Consider the following 8056-nt stretch of genomic DNA (forward strand, 5'->3'; position numbering starts at 1 on the left):
CTTTGAGCAACTTAACAAGTGGGTTTTAAAGAAACCTTGGGAGAAGACTTTTTTTAAAAAAAAGCCCATGTGGAACACGGGTGTTCGAGACCTGTTCAAGGCCTTTCCAGTGATCACCTAATTTTCTGCCCTTCTGTCAGTTGTAGCTTGTGCTCGCTATGAGACCCAAAAGCAGACTTGTTTCAGGCTTAAGACAGGCAGGGAGCTGTTGCTGCATTGACTTTGTCCATTGTGAGAGCAAGCCAAACTTCACCCTCATCAATAAGAGAGAGAGAGAGACAAGGAGTGCCTTTTCATCTTCATTTAAGCTCTTTTTAAAAAAACACAAAGCAGTTGAATTTTAAGACTCCCAATTATCACGTCTTTTGTTGATAGCAATATTCATGTTTGCGTACAGTTGTGAGATAGAGGCACATCGAGAAACTGAACAGAAAATAGATTCATTCTTTCCACAAATCATTTTGAATGTTATAAATAAGTGCTGCCAGACATGAGATCGGCTTCCCCAAGTAGAAAGTCCCCCATCCTATCTCCTTCATTGCTGACATACATCGGAAATCATCAGTTAACCAAACTCACATTTAGGTTGAAATTACATCACACTTCTGGTTTACCTTCCACAGTTGTGCCAAATCCAAGTTTCCGATTCACAGTGCTACCAGATCAAATGGTACCCACCAGCCCCACATCACCAAGACAGTAAATGAATGAGGTTACGGAAATTAATTCCCAAAGCACTAATGAAAAATCCCAAATAGTATTTTGTAAAAACATTACCTATTTTATACATTGTAAATGAGTGGCCCTGAAGTTATTCTTACAAGACATAAAGATCTATAAACACCATTCATTTTTAGACCATGGAGATGTATCAAGTATCTTATAGCTGGGTCCATCTGGCTTCAAAATGTTACTTTTGTCATTTTTTTGGTCACATTTTACCTACTTTAAAATGGAACTGGCTCCAGTTAATTTAATTACAGACTCTGATCACTAGATGGTGCTGCACTATTGGTCAGAATGCTTCCTGAAAATTTTGTATCATTAACTAGAATTCTAATGTCCAATATAAGGATTTAAATATATTTTTTAAAATATTTGTATCACCATAACATTGGATTTCTTGTATGTCTGCACTAAAGTTTTACTTGAAGGCCTCAATCTCTTCTGGAAAGCTTGGGCTTGCTCTTGATAGTTTTGCTCCTTATTGGAACACCATTAGCTAAATATAGGTCTTGCTGCCTGAGTGTCTGCTGTATGTACTCGTTCCCTGATATATCAAAGGTATGCGTTAGTCAAATTTGGTAGTTTCTAACAAAATCCATTTGGTTGAAGGCCTCCCAACCCCAGTGCAATGAAAGCCAAAAGACCTCTTCCTAACTGCTTCTAAATTCTAAACAAGACCTTCCCTACTGACTTCTGCCAAATCGCATTTGAGATTCTGACTCCTTTCAGGTAATTTTGCAGATTTCTGTGACGCTTCCCCGTCAATTACCTACCAATGCATCAAGCACAGGATATGGTTTTTATTGTATAGCTGGTTTATCATCCACTCTGGATCAAAGTATTAATTTCAATTGATGGTGTTCCCCATAGTTCAAATCAATGTTGGAACCCATACCGGCTCCCACTTCTATTTGCAGAGTATCCTTTATCGAAAGAGAAAGGTTTCATTCCATCATTGTATAGTTTGTATGTGTGATCCTACATGCGAATGCCATTTTCTGTGAAGCTGGCATGATAGCTTTGTATTAAGACAGTCCACAGTGTCTTTACGGAAAGAGCAAAGGCAAATGATCTGATGGATCCATGAAGATAAAGGCTATTCTCTTTAATCTTGACTAATGATGATCTCCAGGACTCCAGCAGTGCACAGGTCCCATTATGCCACACAAGTGCACATCACTGGAATGTTTTGTGTGTCTCAGTAGGTCTGGTGGACATTTCTGTAAGGTTGTGTGGGAAAGTGGTGCATTTTGGTGCATGCTGCTGCTGTGCGACATGAGTAAAAAGGGTTCCAATATAACAACCTGTATATTGTGCCTGAATGTAATAAAATGCCCTGAGGCATTTCATGGGCTTTATAAAACAAAATATGAGACTGACCCAGAAAAAGAAATATTGGGGCAAATGATCTGAAGCTTGGTCAAGGAGGTTGGTTTTTAAGGAGAGTCTTAAAAGAAAAAAGTGAGGTGGAGAGATTTAGTGAGGGAATTTGAGAACTTAAGACCCAAGCAGCTTAAAGCAATGGAAAAGAAGCCATTGCAGATGATTCTCTTACTATGATTAGACAGGTAAGAATGAAACCAGGTGAGAGCAGAGCCAGCCAGCAGGATGACAACAGAAAGGCATTGGAGGAGGATAGTGTGGTTAACTCATCACAGCTGCAGGCAGGTCAAGAAGGACAAGAAAGGATATCTTGCGTCATAGAGCATCTCATTTGTGCCTTTGATAAGACATATTTCTATATTGTAGCAGGGGGAAAAAACCTGATTGGCTGAATTCAAATGTGAAGTTCTGAGAATGTTGGGTCCTAATTTAGGAGGTGATAATACATTCAAGGATTTTTGAGAGGAAGGGGAGATTGAAGATAAGGTGGTTGCTTACAAAGATTTTTTTTTCATTCATGGAATGTGGGTTTCACTGACTAGGTCAGCACTTATTGCCCATCCCCAGTTGCCCTTGAGAAGGTGGTGGTGAGCTGTCTTCTTGAACTACTGCAATCCGTGTGGTGTAGGTACACCTGCAGCGCTGTTAGGAAGGGCGTTCCAAGATTTTGACCCAGTGGCAGTGAAGGAATGGCGATATATTTCCAAGACAGGATGGCAAGAGGCTTGGAAGTGAACTTCCGGATGGTGGTGTTCCTGTGTGTTTGCTGCTCTTGTCCTTCCAGATGGTGATGGTCCTGGGTTTGGAAGGTGTTGTCTAAGGAGCCTTGTTGAGTTCCTGCAGTGCATCTTGTACATGGTACATACTGTTGCCACTGTGCATCGGTGGTGATGGACTGAATGTTTGTGAACAGGGTGCCAGTGAAGTGGTCAGCTTCATTCTGGATGGTGTCAAGCTTGAGTGTTGTTGGAGCTGCATTCATTTAGGCAAATGGATAGTATTCCATCATAGTCCTGACTTGTGCCTTGTAGATCTTGGACAGGCTTTGGGGAGTCAGGAGGTGAGTTATTCACCACAGGATTCCAAGCCTCTGACCCGCTCTTGTAGCCACAGTATTTATATGGCTAGTTCAGTTCAGTTTCTGGTCAATGGTGAACCCCAAGATGTTGGTAGTGGGGGATTCAGCGATGGTAATGCCATTGAATGTCAAGGGGTGAAGGTTAGATTCTCTCTTTCCAGAGATGTTCATTGCCTGGCACTTGTGTGGTGCAAATGTTACTTGCCACTTGTCAGCCCAAGCCTGGATATTGTCCAGGTCTTGCTGCTTTTGGGCATGGAATGCTTCAGTATCTGAGCAGCCATGAATGATGCTGAACAATGTGCAATCATCAGCGAAATCCCCACTTCTGACCTTATAATGGAAGGAAGGTCACTGAGGAAACAGCTGAAGATGGTTGGGCCTAGGAGACTACCCTGAGGAACTCCTGCAGTGATGCCCTGGAACTGAGATGATTGACCTCCAACAACCACAACTATCTTCCTTTGTGGTAGGTATGACTCCAATCAGCAGAGAACTTTCCCCCTGATTCCCATTGACTCCAGTGTCTACTGTATTCACTGCTCTCAATGTGGCTTCCCCTTCACTGGGGAGACTAAATGCAGACTGGGTGACCGCTTTACGGAACACCTTCACCAGTCTGCAAGCATGACCTTGACCTTCCTGTTGCTTGCCATTTCAACACACCATCTTGCTCTTATGCCCACATGTCTGTCCTTGGCCTGCTGCAATGTTCCAGTGAAGCCTAACGCAAACTGGAGGAACAGCACCTCATCTTCTGATTAGGCACTTTACAGTCTTCCGGACTAAACATTGAGTTCAACAACTTCAGACCATGAATTCTCACCTCTATCTTTACCCCCTTTTTAATCCACTGTTTAATTTTTATTTATTCATTTACTTTATTTATTTTTTAATTTTTTTTTATCCTTTTCCCCCAACATACCCCTCCCCTGCCAAACAGGGGCATCTGTGCTTTCATAGAGTGCTGACCCTTGTTCCGTTATTAACACATTCTGCTATCTCACCTTTATGCCACTATCAGCACCTTCTTTAGTCTTTACCACTACCATTAACATTTCATTTGTCTTGTGTTCATGATATCTTTGTCAATCTCTCCTGAGCTCCTACCTATCTCTGACCTTCTATTTTGCTCCACCTGCTCCTGCCCTCTTAAACAGTATAACATCCTTCACATTTCTGCTTTTCTTCAGCTTTGAAGAAGAGCCAGACAGACTCAACAAGTTAACTCTTGTTTCTCTCTCCACAAATGCACCGTTGTTAATCCCTTTACTTGTTGTTAATCATCACTTTACTGATGATTGAGAGTAGACTGATGGGGCGGTAATTGGCTGGTTTGGATTTACCCTACTTTTTATGTATAGGACATACCTGGGCAATTTTCCACAATGCTGGGTAGATGCCAGTGTTGTAGCTGTACTGGAACAGCTTGGCTAGGGGTGCAGCAAGTTCTGGAGCACTGGTCTTCAGTACTATTGCTGGAATATTGTCATGGCCCAAAGCCTTTGCAGTATCCAGTGCCTTCAGCCGTTTCTTGATATATGGAGTGAATCGATTTGGCTAAAGACTGGCATCTGTGATGTGGGGGATCTCTGGAGGAGGCTGAGATGTATCATCCACTGGGGAGCCCAGCCTTATCTTTTGCACTGCTGTGCTGGGCTCCCCCATCATTGAGGATGGGGGATATTTGTGGAGCCGCCTCCTCCAGTGAGTTGTTTAATTGTCCACCACCATTCACGACTGGATGTGGCAGGACTGCAGAGTTTAGATCTGATCGGTTGGTTGTGGAATTGCTGAGCTCTATCTATCACTTACAAAAAAATAAAAAAATATCTGGAAAAACTCAGATCTGGCAGCATCAGCGGAGAAGAGTACAGTTGATGTTTTGAGTCCTCATGACCCTTCAACAGAACTAAGTAAAAATAGGAGAGGGGTGAAATATAAGCTGGTTTAATTGGGGGGGGGGGGGGGGGGGGCGCGGGTGGGGGGGAGCAAGCAGTGATAGAAGGAGATAACCAAAAGATGTCACAGACAAAAGAACAAAGAGGTGTTGAAGGTGGTGATATCTAAAAGAATGTGCTAATTAAGAATGGATCGCAGGACAAGCAAGGTAGCTCTAGTGGGGGTGAAGTGAAATAAGACTAAAAGGGCATAAAAGGTGTAGATAAATGATCGGTGGAATACATTAAAAATATTGGAAATAGGTGGGAAAAGAAAAATCTATATAAATTATTGGAAAAAACAAGGAGGAGGGGAGAAGAAACGGAAAGGGGGTGGGGATGGAGGAGTGAGTTTAAGATCTAAAATTGTTGAACTCAATATTCAGTCCGGAAGGCTGTAAAGTGCCTAGTGGGAAGATGAGGTGCTGTTCCTCCAGTTTGCGTTGAGCTTCACTGGAGCAATGCAGCTAGTCAAGAACAGACATGTGGGCAAGAGAACAGGGTGGAATATTAAAATGGCAAGCCACAGGGAGGTCTGGGTGATGCTTGCGGACAGACCGAAGGTGTTCTGCAAAGCGGTCGCCCAGTCTGCATTTGGTCTCTCCAATGTAGAGGAAACCGCATTGGAAGCAACGAATGCAGTAGACTAAGTTGAAGGAAATGCAAGTGAAATGCTGCTTCTTAATTAGCACATTCTTTTAGATAATATCACCACCTTCAACACCTCTTTGTTCTTTTGTCTGTGACATCTTTTGGTTATCTCCTTCTATCACTGCTTGCTTGTCCCAACAACCGTTCCCCCCTCTCTCTCCCTCCCCTCCCCCCCACCCCTTAAACCAGCTTATATTTCACCCCCCTCCTATTTTTACTTAGTTCTGTTGAAGGGTCATGAGGACTCGAAACGTCAACTGTACTCTTCTCTGCTGATGCTGCCAGACCTGCTGAGTTTTTCCAGGTATTTTTTATTTTTTGTTTTGGATTTCCAGCATCCGCAGTTTTTTTGTTTTTGTTTCTATCTATCACTTGCTGCTTATGCTGTTTGGCGCACAAATCATCCTGTGTTATAGCTTCACCAGGTTGACACCTCATTTTTAGGTGTGCCTGGTGCTGCTCCTGGCATGCCCTCCTGCACTCTTCATTGAACCAGGGTTGATCCCCTGGCTTGGTGATAATGGCAGAGTGGGGGTAGGCCGAGCCATGAGGTTAGACATTGCGATTGGGTGCAATTCTGCTGCTGTTGATGGCCCACAGCCTCATTCTTGTCCAAACATGAGTTGCTAGACCCGTTCGAAGTTTATCCCACTTAGTACAGTGGTAATGCCATACAACATGATGGAGGGTATCCTCATTATGAAGACGGGACTTCATTTCCACAATGATTGTGTGATGGTCACTCTTACCAATACTCTAATGGACAGATGCATCTGTGGCAGGCAGGTTGGTGAGGATGAGGTCAAGTATGTTTTTCCCTTTTGTTGGTTCCCTCACCACTTGCTACAGACCCAGTCTAGCAGCTATGTCCTTTCGGACTTGACCAGCTCAGTCAGTAGAGATGCTACTGAGTCACTCTTGGTGATGGATATTGAAGTCCCCCACCGAGAGTACATTCTGTACCCTTGCCACCCTCAGTGCTTCCTCCAAGTGGTGTTCACCATGCAGGAGTACTGATTCATCAGCTGAGGGGTTGGAGGTTGCAGTACGTGGTAATCAGCAGGAGGTTTCCTTGCCCATGTTTGACTTGATGCCTTGAGAGGTTCTGGAGTCGATGTTGAGGACTCCCAGGACAACTCCTTCCCGACTGCGTACCTCTGTGCCGCCACATTTTCTGGGTCTGTCCTGCTGACTGTGGATGACGGCAGATTGCAACGAGTGAGGAACAGTCCTGGATGAGAGAGAACCATAAACCCTATCAGCTAACACAGGAATCGGGAAGGGAAGTTAGTTGGTTAGCAGTTTAGTGGGATTAAGGTCAAGAGACCAGCAGGTGGGAATGAGGCAAGTGAAATTGGAGAAAGATACATGTTCAGAGCAACAGAAGGTGGGCGGGCGATCACGGGTGTCAATAGAGGATGTTTGATCAAGTGGGTTAGGGAAAGAGAGGGAAATGGCAGAGGCAGCTAATGGAATGGTCTCAATCTCAGTGACAAAGAAGTTCATGAGCTCCGCACACTTCTTATTGGAGGTGAGGGTAAAGGACACATGGAGGAAGGGTGATTTAAGGAAACAGTTTGTAACAGAGAAAAGAATTTGGGGCCTCTGTATTCCAGGATGATCCTGAAACAGTGAATGCTTTTGATAAATGAATGCAGGACCCAATTGTGCTTCACGCAGTCTAGCCAGATCCGGTGAACAGTTAAGCCAGCTATCCACCATATCGGTTCAAGTCTTTGTCCCTAGGAGTGGAGATGGGGGCTGTATCAAGGCAAAGGTGGGAGTGAAAGAGAGTAATGATTTTAGTAGGAACTAGGGCATTGAATGTGGAGATGAGGATGTAGTTGAGCAGATTGATCACTGCAGAAATGTCATGGTGAACGGAAGGCCAAAGACTAGATGTTTGGGATTTTGGATGTGCAGTGTAGAATGCCAATTCCAGTAAAATAGCACACAAATGCAGACAGAAGATTCAATTCTCTGTCTTAATCATTCTTGAAAGGCAAATTTCACCTGAATTCTCTGAACCTGGAAAATACGTAGAATGTACTGCCTGTTGTTAGCTCATGAAAACTTTCTTAAACATTGGTAAGTGAATCCCTAAAAAGGAAATAAAAAGAAACATATTTTTGGAAGCAGGAGAGTAAATAATGATTGAAGACTGAGGTAGCTTCACTCATACCGAAAGGACCATTAAGTCATGGACATCATAGCTATAAATATAAAGTAGCACACGAAATATGTATGATCAGGTTATGCTGAGCATACCTGTGAGCAA

The sequence above is a fragment of the Carcharodon carcharias genome, chromosome 2, assembly GCF_017639515.1.
Source record: "Carcharodon carcharias isolate sCarCar2 chromosome 2, sCarCar2.pri, whole genome shotgun sequence".
NCBI lineage: Eukaryota > Metazoa > Chordata > Chondrichthyes > Lamniformes > Lamnidae > Carcharodon > Carcharodon carcharias.